The sequence below is a fragment of the Struthio camelus genome, chromosome 22 (assembly GCF_040807025.1).
Source record: "Struthio camelus isolate bStrCam1 chromosome 22, bStrCam1.hap1, whole genome shotgun sequence".
NCBI classification, from domain to species: domain Eukaryota; kingdom Metazoa; phylum Chordata; class Aves; order Struthioniformes; family Struthionidae; genus Struthio; species Struthio camelus.
Genome location: NC_090963.1, coordinates 9,072,882 through 9,089,075, shown reverse-complemented (window position 1 = coordinate 9,089,075; position 16,194 = coordinate 9,072,882). Strand labels below are relative to the sequence as shown.

Genomic DNA, 16,194 nt, shown 5'->3' with positions numbered 1-16,194 from the left:
ACCCAGGCATCCGCGGCCCCCCCTGCCAGCCCCATTTGCCCCAGGGATGGAGGAACCGTGCATCCAAACAACCCCCAAGAGCTCACCCACTGCCCTCCTTTGGCAGGGACCCAGCAGTCTGGGGGAACCCCGGCATCCGAGGGTTGAAGGCATCCACGTGCCACCCCCAGCCAAACCCCCTCACCCCCATGCACAGAGGACCAAGGCCTCCGGCACCCCCCCACCCCACCCCAAATAGCCAACCTCCCCTGCAACCGGTGTCCAGGGCACCCAGCTGTCTGACCACCCTGGCCCGCCCCGCCCTCCCACCTGCCCTTGTCTATGGAGGACCCAGGCGTCTGCGCACCTCCCCCCATAGCCAAACCCCCCTCCCCCCACAACCTCTGCCTGAAGGCATCCTGGGGACAAGGACATCCAGCTGCTGGTCTCCAGACAACACCCCCCTCCCCCGGCCCTTTCTTCTATGACGCACCCAGGCGACCCGGTGGCACTCTGCAGCTGAACACCCTCCTCTTGTGTATGAGGCAGCCAGGCGCCTCAGGCACCCAGGGCTCTGGGCACCCCCATCTGGGTAAATCCCCTCGCCCTGTGAGCAAGCACTTCACCTCCAAGCAGACGCCCACGCACTTCACCAGCCCTTCCTCAGCGCTTGTGCAGGGCACCCAGGCCTCTGCGCACCTCCCCCCCACCCCGCCCAATGTTCCTCCCCGCATACAAAGGACCCGGGTGTCCCTGCTGCCCCCACCCAACTCCATCTACCAGGCTCTCAGGCAGCTGGGCCACCCCCCGCCCTTCCCCCACACACCGAGGGCCCAGGTGTCTGGGCAGGGGAGGGGTGGCTCTTTATTGGCTCTCGAGGGGGTCCCAGGGCACGCGGCAGGGTCACCTCGGGGTGCTGGGGGCGGGTCAGGTGCTGCACACCCGTGTCACGCCCATATCCCATGCCTGTCGCCCCTGCGGCCTGCCCCTCTCCCATGTGTCACAGGCGGTGCCAGCAGGTCCAGCCCCGGGAGTCACGTGTGTGCCACCCCCATGTGCTGGGGCTCACCTCGCGCTGGGTGGCCGTGGCCCGGGGCCTCGGCGGCCACACACTGGAGGCACCCAGAGCGGGCACTGGGTGACCGCAGGTGCAGGAGGACACCTGCGGGTGTGCCCCCCACCCAGAGTGCGCCCCGGCTCAGGCTGTCGGGGGTGGGGGGCAGCGGTGCCTTTGCGGTGGGCTGAAGGGACCCCAAATGCCTCCCAGTCTGCCCAAAGTCCCCTCCCCTGTCCCCAGTCTCCCCCCGCGTCTCCACATGTCCCCCCGTCCTCAGCCTCGTCCCGTGTCCCCCATGGCTCCCCTGCCTGTCCCCGCATCCTTCCCCCGCTCCCCACACGTCCACAATGTGTCCCTCTCAGCCTGACCCCAATCCCCATGTGGCCCCTGTGTCCTCTGTCTTCCTAACCTCGTCCCCACGTGTCCCCTTCGTGTCCCCACAGCCTCCACCCGCTCCCCCGGATCTCCGGAGCGTCCAGGTGGGACGGGACCTCTGGAGACCAACCTCCTCCAACCTCCCGCTCCAGCACGGTCACCCACAGCAGGTGGCCCAGCACCGCGTTTCCCAGGTGCCTTTGGAACATCGCCAAGGCTGGAGCTGCCACCACCTCGCTGGGCAACCTGCTCCGCTCCAGTGCTCCAGTGCTCCGTCACCAGCTTGGTGTCCACCAGGACCCCCCCCAGGTCCTTCTCTGCACAGCTCCTCTCCACCACGTGCCCCCCAGCCTGGCCCGGTGCCTGCGCTTACCCCTGCCCTGCGGCAGGACTCGGCCCTTCCCTTCGTTCAACTTCAGGGCGTTCCTCTCTGGCCCTCTCCAGACCCTCCACGTCCCTCTCAACAGCAAGAACCGACCAAGCCCAGCACACCGGCACTGCCGGATTCCTCCCCACCTTGTACCGCGACACCCACGCCGCGTCTCAGACGGGCACTGGCGTGAGCTCGTCCTTTCAGAGCTCTTCCTTTCGGGGCATAAACCTCCTCTGGGCGGGATTTCTTCCCCAGCACGCCTACGGGAGGAAGCCGCGCTCTGCAGATGCCTCTCTTGGCCGTCCTTGGCCATTCCCCACGGCTGCAGCTATTGCAAGGCACTTATGGGGCGACTCGTGTATTTGTGTGGACGACGGAGCAGCTGTAGCTGTTTCAGTCATACCCCGGGCAGAGCGGGGACTGCTGCAGGCATCTGCCGCGGCTTCCATCACGCTTGGTGCTCACGACAGGCCGAAGTAGCTCAGCTGGGAGAGCGTTAGACTGAAGATCTAAAGGTCCCTGGTTCAAGCCCGGGATCTAAAGGTCCCTGGTTCAAGCCCGGGCTTCGGCACTGGGCTGCCCCCCCTCTTCCCCGCCTCTTTTGCGGAGCCGGGCGTCCCGGCCATGCGCCACCTGCACCTCTTGCCCTTCTCACTCCTCCTGCCCATCTCACCACTGCCTCCCTACCCCTGTGCACTTCCCCCTCCTCCACCTTGCCTCCCTCTCCAACACTCTCCCCAAATCCATGGCCACCTCCCTCAGGGACACCAGGCCTCTTTCCTCCACCCAGTGAGCCGCCCGCTCGCCCGCCCGCCCGCCCGCCCGCGCCTTCCTGCCTGTCTTATGGATGCCACAAAGCCTTCTCCACCTGCCTCCCTCCCCTCACCGCCTCCCTGGAGCCCTCCTCCAGCTCTCCCCACCGCTGGCCATGCTGGTGGCTCTTCCATGCTCTTGGGCGCCTCCAGGCGTGAAGCCTCTCATCCACAGCAGGAGGAACGAGGAGCTGCAGGGACCCAGGCATCCGCGGCCCCCCCTGCCAGCCCCATTTGCCCCAGGGATGGAGGAACCGTGCATCCAAACAACCCCCAAGAGCTCACCCACTGCCCTCCTTTGGCAGGGACCCAGCAGTCTGGGGGAACCCCGGCATCCGAGGGTTGAAGGCATCCACGTGCCACCCCCAGCCAAACCCCCTCACCCCCATGCACAGAGGACCAAGGCCTCCGGCACCCCCCCACCCCACCCCAAATAGCCAACCTCCCCTGCAACCTGTGTCCAGGGCACCCAGCTGTCTGACCACCCTGGCCCGCCCCGCCCTCCCACCTGCCCTTGTCTATGGAGGACCCAGGCGTCTGCGCACCTCCCCCCATAGCCAAACCCCCCTCCCCCCACAACCTCTGCCTGAAGGCATCCTGGGGACAAGGACATCCAGCTGCTGGTCTCCAGACAACGCCCCCCTCCCCCGGCCCTTTCTTCTATGACGCACCCAGGCGACCCGGTGGCACTCTGCAGCTGAACACCCTCCTCTTGTGTATGAGGCAGCCAGGCGCCTCAGGCACCCAGGGCTCTGGGCACCCCCATCTGGGTAAGTCCCCTCGCCCTGTGAGCAAGCACTTCACCTCCAAGCAGACGCCCACGCACTTCACCAGCCCTTCCTCAGCGCTTGTGCAGGGCACCCAGGCCTCTGCGCACCTCCCCCCCACCCCGCCCAATGTTCCTCCCCGCATACAAAGGACCCGGGTGTCCCTGCTGCCCCCACCCAACTCCATCTACCAGGCTCTCAGGCAGCTGGGCCACCCCCCGCCCTTCCCCCACACACCGAGGGCCCAGGTGTCTGGGCAGGGGAGGGGTGGCTCTTTATTGGCTCTCGAGGGGGTCCCAGGGCACGCGGCAGGGTCACCTCGGGGTGCTGGGGGCGGGTCAGGTGCTGCACACCCGTGTCACGCCCATATCCCATGCCTGTCGCCCCTGCGGCCTGCCCCTCTCCCATGTGTCACAGGCGGTGCCAGCAGGTCCAGCCCCGGGAGTCACGTGTGTGCCACCCCCATGTGCTGGGGCTCACCTCGCGCTGGGTGGCCGTGGCCCGGGGCCTCGGCGGCCACACACTGGAGGCACCCAGAGCGGGCACTGGGTGACCGCAGGTGCAGGAGGACACCTGCGGGTGTGCCCCCCACCCAGAGTGCGCCCCGGCTCAGGCTGTCGGGGGTGGGGGGCAGCGGTGCCTTTGCGGTGGGCTGAAGGGACCCCAAATGCCTCCCAGTCTGCCCAAAGTCCCCTCCCCTGTCCCCAGTCTCCCCCCGCGTCTCCACATGTCCCCCCGTCCTCAGCCTCGTCCCGTGTCCCCCATGGCTCCCCTGCCTGTCCCCGCATCCTTCCCCCGCTCCCCACACGTCCACAATGTGTCCCTCTCAGCCTGACCCCAATCCCCATGTGGCCCCTGTGTCCTCTGTCTTCCTAACCTCGTCCCCACGTGTCCCCTTCGTGTCCCCACAGCCTCCACCCGCTCCCCCGGATCTCCGGAGCGTCCAGGTGGGACGGGACCTCTGGAGACCAACCTCCTCCAACCTCCTGCTCCAGCACGGTCACCCACAGCAGGTGGCCCAGCACCGCGTTTCCCAGGTGCCTTTGGAACATCGCCAAGGCTGGAGCTGCCACCACCTCGCTGGGCAACCTGCTCCGCTCCAGTGCTCCAGTGCTCCGTCACCAGCTTGGTGTCCACCAGGACCCCCCCCAGGTCCTTCTCTGCACAGCTCCTCTCCACCACGTGCCCCCCAGCCTGGCCCGGTGCCTGCGCTTACCCCTGCCCTGCGGCAGGACTCGGCCCTTCCCTTCGTTCAACTTCAGGGCGTTCCTCTCTGGCCCTCTCCAGACCCTCCACGTCCCTCTCAACAGCAAGAACCGACCAAGCCCAGCACACCGGCACTGCCGGATTCCTCCCCACCTTGTACCGCGACACCCACGCCGCGTCTCAGACGGGCACTGGCGTGAGCTCGTCCTTTCAGAGCTCTTCCTTTCGGGGCATAAACCTCCTCTGGGCGGGATTTCTTCCCCAGCACGCCTACGGGAGGAAGCCGCGCTCTGCAGATGCCTCTCTTGGCCGTCCTTGGCCATTCCCCACGGCTGCAGCTATTGCAAGGCACTTATGGGGCGACTCGTGTATTTGTGTGGACGACGGAGCAGCTGTAGCTGTTTCAGTCATACCCCGGGCAGAGCGGGGACTGCTGCAGGCATCTGCCGCGGCTTCCATCACGCTTGGTGCTCACGACAGGCCGAAGTAGCTCAGCTGGGAGAGCGTTAGACTGAAGATCTAAAGGTCCCTGGTTCAAGCCCGGGCTTCGGCACTGGGCTGCCCCCCCTCTTCCCCGCCTCTTTTGCGGAGCCGGGCGTCCCGGCCATGCGCCACCTGCACCTCTTGCCCTTCTCACTCCTCCTGCCCATCTCACCACTGCCTCCCTACCCCTGTGCACTTCCCCCTCCTCCACCTTGCCTCCCTCTCCAACACTCTCCCCAAATCCATGGCCACCTCCCTCAGGGACACCAGGCCTCTTTCCTCCACCCAGTGAGCCGCCCGCCCGCCCGCCCGCCCGCGCCTTCCTGCCTGTCTTATGGATGCCACAAAGCCTTCTCCACCTGCCTCCCTCCCCTCACCGCCTCCCTGGAGCCCTCCTCCAGCTCTCCCCACCGCTGGCCATGCTGGTGGCTCTTCCATGCTCTTGGGCGCCTCCAGGCGTGAAGCCTCTCATCCACAGCAGGAGGAACGAGGAGCTGCAGGGACCCAGGCATCCGCGGCCCCCCCTGCCAGCCCCATTTGCCCCAGGGATGGAGGAACCGTGCATCCAAACAACCCCCAAGAGCTCACCCACTGCCCTCCTTTGGCAGGGACCCAGCAGTCTGGGGGAACCCCGGCATCCGAGGGTTGAAGGCATCCACGTGCCACCCCCAGCCAAACCCCCTCACCCCCATGCACAGAGGACCAAGGCCTCCGGCACCCCCCCACCCCACCCCAAATAGCCAACCTCCCCTGCAACCTGTGTCCAGGGCACCCAGCTGTCTGACCACCCTGGCCCGCTCCGCCCTCCCACCTGCCCTTGTCTATGGAGGACCCAGGCGTCTGCGCACCTCCCCCCATAGCCAAACCCCCCTCCCCCCACAACCTCTGCCTGAAGGCATCCTGGGGACAAGGACATCCAGCTGCTGGTCTCCAGACAACGCCCCCCTCCCCCGGCCCTTTCTTCTATGACGCACCCAGGCGACCCGGTGGCACTCTGCAGCTGAACACCCTCCTCTTGTGTATGAGGCAGCCAGGCGCCTCAGGCACCCAGGGCTCTGGGCACCCCCATCTGGGTAAGTCCCCTCGCCCTGTGAGCAAGCACTTCACCTCCAAGCAGACGCCCACGCACTTCACCAGCCCTTCCTCAGCGCTTGTGCAGGGCACCCAGGCCTCTGCGCACCTCCCCCCCACCCCGCCCAATGTTCCTCCCCGCATACAAAGGACCCGGGTGTCCCTGCTGCCCCCACCCAACTCCATCTACCAGGCTCTCAGGCAGCTGGGCCACCCCCCGCCCTTCCCCCACACACCGAGGGCCCAGGTGTCTGGGCAGGGGAGGGGTGGCTCTTTATTGGCTCTCGAGGGGGTCCCAGGGCACGCGGCAGGGTCACCTCGGGGTGCTGGGGGCGGGTCAGGTGCTGCACACCCGTGTCACGCCCATATCCCATGCCTGTCGCCCCTGCGGCCTGCCCCTCTCCCATGTGTCACAGGCGGTGCCAGCAGGTCCAGCCCCGGGAGTCACGTGTGTGCCACCCCCATGTGCTGGGGCTCACCTCGCGCTGGGTGGCCGTGGCCCGGGGCCTCGGCGGCCACACACTGGAGGCACCCAGAGCGGGCACTGGGTGACCGCAGGTGCAGGAGGACACCTGCGGGTGTGCCCCCCACCCAGAGTGCGCCCCGGCTCAGGCTGTCGGGGGTGGGGGGCAGCGGTGCCTTTGCGGTGGGCTGAAGGGACCCCAAATGCCTCCCAGTCTGCCCAAAGTCCCCTCCCCTGTCCCCAGTCTCCCCCCGCGTCTCCACATGTCCCCCCGTCCTCAGCCTCGTCCCGTGTCCCCCATGGCTCCCCTGCCTGTCCCCGCATCCTTCCCCCGCTCCCCACACGTCCACAATGTGTCCCTCTCAGCCTGACCCCAATCCCCATGTGGCCCCTGTGTCCTCTGTCTTCCTAACCTCGTCCCCACGTGTCCCCTTCGTGTCCCCACAGCCTCCACCCGCTCCCCCGGATCTCCGGAGCGTCCAGGTGGGACGGGACCTCTGGAGACCAACCTCCTCCAACCTCCTGCTCCAGCACGGTCACCCACAGCAGGTGGCCCAGCACCGCGTTTCCCAGGTGCCTTTGGAACATCGCCAAGGCTGGAGCTGCCACCACCTCGCTGGGCAACCTGCTCCGCTCCAGTGCTCCAGTGCTCCGTCACCAGCTTGGTGTCCACCAGGACCCCCCCCAGGTCCTTCTCTGCACAGCTCCTCTCCACCACGTGCCCCCCAGCCTGGCCCGGTGCCTGCGCTTACCCCTGCCCTGCGGCAGGACTCGGCCCTTCCCTTCGTTCAACTTCAGGGCGTTCCTCTCTGGCCCTCTCCAGACCCTCCACGTCCCTCTCAACAGCAAGAACCGACCAAGCCCAGCACACCGGCACTGCCGGATTCCTCCCCACCTTGTACCGCGACACCCACGCCGCGTCTCAGACGGGCACTGGCGTGAGCTCGTCCTTTCAGAGCTCTTCCTTTCGGGGCATAAACCTCCTCTGGGCGGGATTTCTTCCCCAGCACGCCTACGGGAGGAAGCCGCGCTCTGCAGATGCCTCTCTTGGCCGTCCTTGGCCATTCCCCACGGCTGCAGCTATTGCAAGGCACTTATGGGGCGACTCGTGTATTTGTGTGGACGACGGAGCAGCTGTAGCTGTTTCAGTCATACCCCGGGCAGAGCGGGGACTGCTGCAGGCATCTGCCGCGGCTTCCATCACGCTTGGTGCTCACGACAGGCCGAAGTAGCTCAGCTGGGAGAGCGTTAGACTGAAGATCTAAAGGTCCCTGGTTCAAGCCCGGGCTTCGGCACTGGGCTGCCCCCCCTCTTCCCCGCCTCTTTTGCGGAGCCGGGCGTCCCGGCCATGCGCCACCTGCACCTCTTGCCCTTCTCACTCCTCCTGCCCATCTCACCACTGCCTCCCTACCCCTGTGCACTTCCCCCTCCTCCACCTTGCCTCCCTCTCCAACACTCTCCCCAAATCCATGGCCACCTCCCTCAGGGACACCAGGCCTCTTTCCTCCACCCAGTGAGCCGCCCGCCCGCCCGCCCGCCCGCCCGCGCCTTCCTGCCTGTCTTATGGATGCCACAAAGCCTTCTCCACCTGCCTCCCTCCCCTCACCGCCTCCCTGGAGCCCTCCTCCAGCTCTCCCCACCGCTGGCCATGCTGGTGGCTCTTCCATGCTCTTGGGCGCCTCCAGGCGTGAAGCCTCTCATCCACAGCAGGAGGAACGAGGAGCTGCAGGGACCCAGGCATCCGCGGCCCCCCCTGCCAGCCCCATTTGCCCCAGGGATGGAGGAACCGTGCATCCAAACAACCCCCAAGAGCTCACCCACTGCCCTCCTTTGGCAGGGACCCAGCAGTCTGGGGGAACCCCGGCATCCGAGGGTTGAAGGCATCCACGTGCCACCCCCAGCCAAACCCCCTCACCCCCATGCACAGAGGACCAAGGCCTCCGGCACCCCCCCACCCCACCCCAAATAGCCAACCTCCCCTGCAACCTGTGTCCAGGGCACCCAGCTGTCTGACCACCCTGGCCCGCCCCGCCCTCCCACCTGCCCTTGTCTATGGAGGACCCAGGCGTCTGCGCACCTCCCCCCATAGCCAAACCCCCCTCCCCCCACAACCTCTGCCTGAAGGCATCCTGGGGACAAGGACATCCAGCTGCTGGTCTCCAGACAACGCCCCCCTCCCCCGGCCCTTTCTTCTATGACGCACCCAGGCGACCCGGTGGCACTCTGCAGCTGAACACCCTCCTCTTGTGTATGAGGCAGCCAGGCGCCTCAGGCACCCAGGGCTCTGGGCACCCCCATCTGGGTAAGTCCCCTCGCCCTGTGAGCAAGCACTTCACCTCCAAGCAGACGCCCACGCACTTCACCAGCCCTTCCTCAGCGCTTGTGCAGGGCACCCAGGCCTCTGCGCACCTCCCCCCCACCCCGCCCAATGTTCCTCCCCGCATACAAAGGACCCGGGTGTCCCTGCTGCCCCCACCCAACTCCATCTACCAGGCTCTCAGGCAGCTGGGCCACCCCCCGCCCTTCCCCCACACACCGAGGGCCCAGGTGTCTGGGCAGGGGAGGGGTGGCTCTTTATTGGCTCTCGAGGGGGTCCCAGGGCACGCGGCAGGGTCACCTCGGGGTGCTGGGGGCGGGTCAGGTGCTGCACACCCGTGTCACGCCCATATCCCATGCCTGTCGCCCCTGCGGCCTGCCCCTCTCCCATGTGTCACAGGCGGTGCCAGCAGGTCCAGCCCCGGGAGTCACGTGTGTGCCACCCCCATGTGCTGGGGCTCACCTCGCGCTGGGTGGCCGTGGCCCGGGGCCTCGGCGGCCACACACTGGAGGCACCCAGAGCGGGCACTGGGTGACCGCAGGTGCAGGAGGACACCTGCGGGTGTGCCCCCCACCCAGAGTGCGCCCCGGCTCAGGCTGTCGGGGGTGGGGGGCAGCGGTGCCTTTGCGGTGGGCTGAAGGGACCCCAAATGCCTCCCAGTCTGCCCAAAGTCCCCTCCCCTGTCCCCAGTCTCCCCCCGCGTCTCCACATGTCCCCCCGTCCTCAGCCTCGTCCCGTGTCCCCCATGGCTCCCCTGCCTGTCCCCGCATCCTTCCCCCGCTCCCCACACGTCCACAATGTGTCCCTCTCAGCCTGACCCCAATCCCCATGTGGCCCCTGTGTCCTCTGTCTTCCTAACCTCGTCCCCACGTGTCCCCTTCGTGTCCCCACAGCCTCCACCCGCTCCCCCGGATCTCCGGAGCGTCCAGGTGGGACGGGACCTCTGGAGACCAACCTCCTCCAACCTCCTGCTCCAGCACGGTCACCCACAGCAGGTGGCCCAGCACCGCGTTTCCCAGGTGCCTTTGGAACATCGCCAAGGCTGGAGCTGCCACCACCTCGCTGGGCAACCTGCTCCGCTCCAGTGCTCCAGTGCTCCGTCACCAGCTTGGTGTCCACCAGGACCCCCCCCAGGTCCTTCTCTGCACAGCTCCTCTCCACCACGTGCCCCCCAGCCTGGCCCGGTGCCTGCGCTTACCCCTGCCCTGCGGCAGGACTCGGCCCTTCCCTTCGTTCAACTTCAGGGCGTTCCTCTCTGGCCCTCTCCAGACCCTCCACGTCCCTCTCAACAGCAAGAACCGACCAAGCCCAGCACACCGGCACTGCCGGATTCCTCCCCACCTTGTACCGCGACACCCACGCCGCGTCTCAGACGGGCACTGGCGTGAGCTCGTCCTTTCAGAGCTCTTCCTTTCGGGGCATAAACCTCCTCTGGGCGGGATTTCTTCCCCAGCACGCCTACGGGAGGAAGCCGCGCTCTGCAGATGCCTCTCTTGGCCGTCCTTGGCCATTCCCCACGGCTGCAGCTATTGCAAGGCACTTATGGGGCGACTCGTGTATTTGTGTGGACGACGGAGCAGCTGTAGCTGTTTCAGTCATACCCCGGGCAGAGCGGGGACTGCTGCAGGCATCTGCCGCGGCTTCCATCACGCTTGGTGCTCACGACAGGCCGAAGTAGCTCAGCTGGGAGAGCGTTAGACTGAAGATCTAAAGGTCCCTGGTTCAAGCCCGGGCTTCGGCACTGGGCTGCCCCCCCTCTTCCCCGCCTCTTTTGCGGAGCCGGGCGTCCCGGCCATGCGCCACCTGCACCTCTTGCCCTTCTCACTCCTCCTGCCCATCTCACCACTGCCTCCCTACCCCTGTGCACTTCCCCCTCCTCCACCTTGCCTCCCTCTCCAACACTCTCCCCAAATCCATGGCCACCTCCCTCAGGGACACCAGGCCTCTTTCCTCCACCCAGTGAGCCGCCCGCCCGCCCGCCCGCCCGCGCCTTCCTGCCTGTCTTATGGATGCCACAAAGCCTTCTCCACCTGCCTCCCTCCCCTCACCGCCTCCCTGGAGCCCTCCTCCAGCTCTCCCCACCGCTGGCCATGCTGGTGGCTCTTCCATGCTCTTGGGCGCCTCCAGGCGTGAAGCCTCTCATCCACAGCAGGAGGAACGAGGAGCTGCAGGGACCCAGGCATCCGCGGCCCCCCCTGCCAGCCCCATTTGCCCCAGGGATGGAGGAACCGTGCATCCAAACAACCCCCAAGAGCTCACCCACTGCCCTCCTTTGGCAGGGACCCAGCAGTCTGGGGGAACCCCGGCATCCGAGGGTTGAAGGCATCCACGTGCCACCCCCAGCCAAACCCCCTCACCCCCATGCACAGAGGACCAAGGCCTCCGGCACCCCCCCACCCCACCCCAAATAGCCAACCTCCCCTGCAACCTGTGTCCAGGGCACCCAGCTGTCTGACCACCCTGGCCCGCCCCGCCCTCCCACCTGCCCTTGTCTATGGAGGACCCAGGCGTCTGCGCACCTCCCCCCATAGCCAAACCCCCCTCCCCCCACAACCTCTGCCTGAAGGCATCCTGGGGACAAGGACATCCAGCTGCTGGTCTCCAGACAACGCCCCCCTCCCCCGGCCCTTTCTTCTATGACGCACCCAGGCGACCCGGTGGCACTCTGCAGCTGAACACCCTCCTCTTGTGTATGAGGCAGCCAGGCGCCTCAGGCACCCAGGGCTCTGGGCACCCCCATCTGGGTAAGTCCCCTCGCCCTGTGAGCAAGCACTTCACCTCCAAGCAGACGCCCACGCACTTCACCAGCCCTTCCTCAGCGCTTGTGCAGGGCACCCAGGCCTCTGCGCACCTCCCCCCCACCCCGCCCAATGTTCCTCCCCGCATACAAAGGACCCGGGTGTCCCTGCTGCCCCCACCCAACTCCATCTACCAGGCTCTCAGGCAGCTGGGCCACCCCCCGCCCTTCCCCCACACACCGAGGGCCCAGGTGTCTGGGCAGGGGAGGGGTGGCTCTTTATTGGCTCTCGAGGGGGTCCCAGGGCACGCGGCAGGGTCACCTCGGGGTGCTGGGGGCGGGTCAGGTGCTGCACACCCGTGTCACGCCCATATCCCATGCCTGTCGCCCCTGCGGCCTGCCCCTCTCCCATGTGTCACAGGCGGTGCCAGCAGGTCCAGCCCCGGGAGTCACGTGTGTGCCACCCCCATGTGCTGGGGCTCACCTCGCGCTGGGTGGCCGTGGCCCGGGGCCTCGGCGGCCACACACTGGAGGCACCCAGAGCGGGCACTGGGTGACCGCAGGTGCAGGAGGACACCTGCGGGTGTGCCCCCCACCCAGAGTGCGCCCCGGCTCAGGCTGTCGGGGGTGGGGGGCAGCGGTGCCTTTGCGGTGGGCTGAAGGGACCCCAAATGCCTCCCAGTCTGCCCAAAGTCCCCTCCCCTGTCCCCAGTCTCCCCCCGCGTCTCCACATGTCCCCCCGTCCTCAGCCTCGTCCCGTGTCCCCCATGGCTCCCCTGCCTGTCCCCGCATCCTTCCCCCGCTCCCCACACGTCCACAATGTGTCCCTCTCAGCCTGACCCCAATCCCCATGTGGCCCCTGTGTCCTCTGTCTTCCTAACCTCGTCCCCACGTGTCCCCTTCGTGTCCCCACAGCCTCCACCCGCTCCCCCGGATCTCCGGAGCGTCCAGGTGGGACGGGACCTCTGGAGACCAACCTCCTCCAACCTCCTGCTCCAGCACGGTCACCCACAGCAGGTGGCCCAGCACCGCGTTTCCCAGGTGCCTTTGGAACATCGCCAAGGCTGGAGCTGCCACCACCTCGCTGGGCAACCTGCTCCGCTCCAGTGCTCCAGTGCTCCGTCACCAGCTTGGTGTCCACCAGGACCCCCCCCAGGTCCTTCTCTGCACAGCTCCTCTCCACCACGTGCCCCCCAGCCTGGCCCGGTGCCTGCGCTTACCCCTGCCCTGCGGCAGGACTCGGCCCTTCCCTTCGTTCAACTTCAGGGCGTTCCTCTCTGGCCCTCTCCAGACCCTCCACGTCCCTCTCAACAGCAAGAACCGACCAAGCCCAGCACACCGGCACTGCCGGATTCCTCCCCACCTTGTACCGCGACACCCACGCCGCGTCTCAGACGGGCACTGGCGTGAGCTCGTCCTTTCAGAGCTCTTCCTTTCGGGGCATAAACCTCCTCTGGGCGGGATTTCTTCCCCAGCACGCCTACGGGAGGAAGCCGCGCTCTGCAGATGCCTCTCTTGGCCGTCCTTGGCCATTCCCCACGGCTGCAGCTATTGCAAGGCACTTATGGGGCGACTCGTGTATTTGTGTGGACGACGGAGCAGCTGTAGCTGTTTCAGTCATACCCCGGGCAGAGCGGGGACTGCTGCAGGCATCTGCCGCGGCTTCCATCACGCTTGGTGCTCACGACAGGCCGAAGTAGCTCAGCTGGGAGAGCGTTAGACTGAAGATCTAAAGGTCCCTGGTTCAAGCCCGGGATCTAAAGGTCCCTGGTTCAAGCCCGGGCTTCGGCACTGGGCTGCCCCCCCTCTTCCCCGCCTCTTTTGCGGAGCCGGGCGTCCCGGCCATGCGCCACCTGCACCTCTTACCCTTCTCACTCCTCCTGCCCATCTCACCACTGCCTCCCTACCCCTGTGCACTTCCCCCTCCTCCACCTTGCCTCCCTCTCCAACACTCTCCCCAAATCCATGGCCACCTCCCTCAGGGACACCAGGCCTCTTTCCTCGACCCAGTGAGCCGCCCGCTCGCCCGCCCGCCCGCCCGCGCCTTCCTGCCTGTCTTATGGATGCCACAAAGCCTTCTCCACCTGCCTCCCTCCCCTCACCGCCTCCCTGGAGCCCTCCTCCAGCTCTCCCCACCGCTGGCCATGCTGGTGGCTCTTCCATGCTCTTGGGCGCCTCCAGGCGTGAAGCCTCTCATCCACAGCAGGAGGAACGAGGAGCTGCAGGGACCCAGGCATCCGCGGCCCCCCCTGCCAGCCCCATTTGCCCCAGGGATGGAGGAACCGTGCATCCAAACAACCCCCAAGAGCTCACCCACTGCCCTCCTTTGGCAGGGACCCAGCAGTCTGGGGGAACCCCGGCATCCGAGGGTTGAAGGCATCCACGTGCCACCCCCAGCCAAACCCCCTCACCCCCATGCACAGAGGACCAAGGCCTCCGGCACCCCCCCACCCCACCCCAAATAGCCAACCTCCCCTGCAACCTGTGTCCAGGGCACCCAGCTGTCTGACCACCCTGGCCCGCCCCGCCCTCCCACCTGCCCTTGTCTATGGAGGACCCAGGCGTCTGCGCACCTCCCCCCATAGCCAACCCCCCCTCCCCCCACAACCTCTGCCTGAAGGCATCCTGGGGACAAGGACATCCAGCTGCTGGTCTCCAGACAACGCCCCCCTCCCCCGGCCCTTTCTTCTATGACGCACCCAGGCGACCCGGTGGCACTCTGCAGCTGAACACCCTCCTCTTGTGTATGAGGCAGCCAGGCGCCTCAGGCACCCAGGGCTCTGGGCACCCCCATCTGGGTAAGTCCCCTCGCCCTGTGAGCAAGCACTTCACCTCCAAGCAGACGCCCACGCACTTCACCAGCCCTTCCTCAGCGCTTGTGCAGGGCACCCAGGCCTCTGCGCACCTCCCCCCCACCCCGCCCAATGTTCCTCCCCGCATACAAAGGACCCGGGTGTCCCTGCTGCCCCCACCCAACTCCATCTACCAGGCTCTCAGGCAGCTGGGCCACCCCCCGCCCTTCCCCCACACACCGAGGGCCCAGGTGTCTGGGCAGGGGAGGGGTGGCTCTTTATTGGCTCTCGAGGGGGTCCCAGGGCACGCGGCAGGGTCACCTCGGGGTGCTGGGGGCGGGTCAGGTGCTGCACACCCGTGTCACGCCCATATCCCATGCCTGTCGCCCCTGCGGCCTGCCCCTCTCCCATGTGTCACAGGCGGTGCCAGCAGGTCCAGCCCCGGGAGTCACGTGTGTGCCACCCCCATGTGCTGGGGCTCACCTCGCGCTGGGTGGCCGTGGCCCGGGGCCTCGGCGGCCACACACTGGAGGCACCCAGAGCGGGCACTGGGTGACCGCAGGTGCAGGAGGACACCTGCAGGTGTGCCCCCCACCCAGAGTGCGCCCCGGCTCAGGCTGTCGGGGGTGGGGGGCAGCGGTGCCTTTGCGGTGGGCTGAAGGGACCCCAAATGCCTCCCAGTCTGCCCAAAGTCCCCTCCCCTGTCCCCAGTCTCCCCCCGCGTCTCCACATGTCCCCCCGTCCTCAGCCTCGTCCCGTGTCCCCCATGGCTCCCCTGCCTGTCCCCGCATCCTTCCCCCGCTCCCCACACGTCCACAATGTGTCCCTCTCAGCCTGACCCCAATCCCCATGTGGCCCCTGTGTCCTCTGTCTTCCTAACCTCGTCCCCACGTGTCCCCTTCGTGTCCCCACAGCCTCCACCCGCTCCCCCGGATCTCCGGAGCGTCCAGGTGGGACGGGACCTCTGGAGACCAACCTCCTCCAACCTCCTGCTCCAGCACGGTCACCCACAGCAGGTGGCCCAGCACCGCGTTTCCCAGGTGCCTTTGGAACATCGCCAAGGCTGGAGCTGCCACCACCTCGCTGGGCAACCTGCTCCGCTCCAGTGCTCCAGTGCTCCGTCACCAGCTTGGTGTCCACCAGGACCCCCCCCAGGTCCTTCTCTGCACAGCTCCTCTCCACCACGTGCCCCCCAGCCTGGCCCGGTGCCTGCGCTTACCCCTGCCCTGCGGCAGGACTCGGCCCTTCCCTTCGTTCAACTTCAGGGCGTTCCTCTCTGGCCCTCTCCAGACCCTCCACGTCCCTCTCAACAGCAAGAACCGACCAAGCCCAGCACACCGGCACTGCCGGATTCCTCCCCACCTTGTACCGCGACACCCACGCCGCGTCTCAGACGGGCACTGGCGTGAGCTCGTCCTTTCAGAGCTCTTCCTTTCGGGGCATAAACCTCCTCTGGGCGGGATTTCTTCCCCAGCACGCCTACGGGAGGAAGCCGCGCTCTGCAGATGCCTCTCTTGGCCGTCCTTGGCCATTCCCCACGGCTGCAGCTATTGCAAGGCACTTATGGGGCGACTCGTGTATTTGTGTGGACGACGGAGCAGCTGTAGCTGTTTCAGTCATACCCCGGGCAGAGCGGGGACTGCTGCAGGCATCTGCCGCGGCTTCCGTCACGCTTGGTGCTCACGACAGGCCGAAGTAGCTCAGCTGGGAGAGCGTTAGACTGAAGATCTAAAGGTCCCTGGTTCAAGCCCGGGCTTCGGCA

General features: G+C 67.0%; 4 non-coding genes across 4 annotated transcripts; all 4 read left to right on the top strand.

The window, feature by feature from the left end:
• The first annotated feature begins 5,049 nt into the window (after positions 1–5,049).
• TRNAF-GAA (transfer RNA phenylalanine (anticodon GAA)) lies at positions 5,050–5,122 on the top strand. The gene has a single exon. It is a non-coding gene; the product is annotated as a tRNA-Phe (tRNA).
• A 2,686-nt stretch (positions 5,123–7,808) lies between these two features.
• TRNAF-GAA (transfer RNA phenylalanine (anticodon GAA)) lies at positions 7,809–7,881 on the top strand. Its single transcript has one exon. It is a non-coding gene; the product is annotated as a tRNA-Phe (tRNA).
• A 2,690-nt stretch (positions 7,882–10,571) lies between these two features.
• TRNAF-GAA (transfer RNA phenylalanine (anticodon GAA)) lies at positions 10,572–10,644 on the top strand. Its single transcript has one exon. It is a non-coding gene; the product is annotated as a tRNA-Phe (tRNA).
• A 5,477-nt stretch (positions 10,645–16,121) lies between these two features.
• On the top strand, positions 16,122–16,194 carry TRNAF-GAA (transfer RNA phenylalanine (anticodon GAA)). Its single transcript has one exon. It is a non-coding gene; the product is annotated as a tRNA-Phe (tRNA).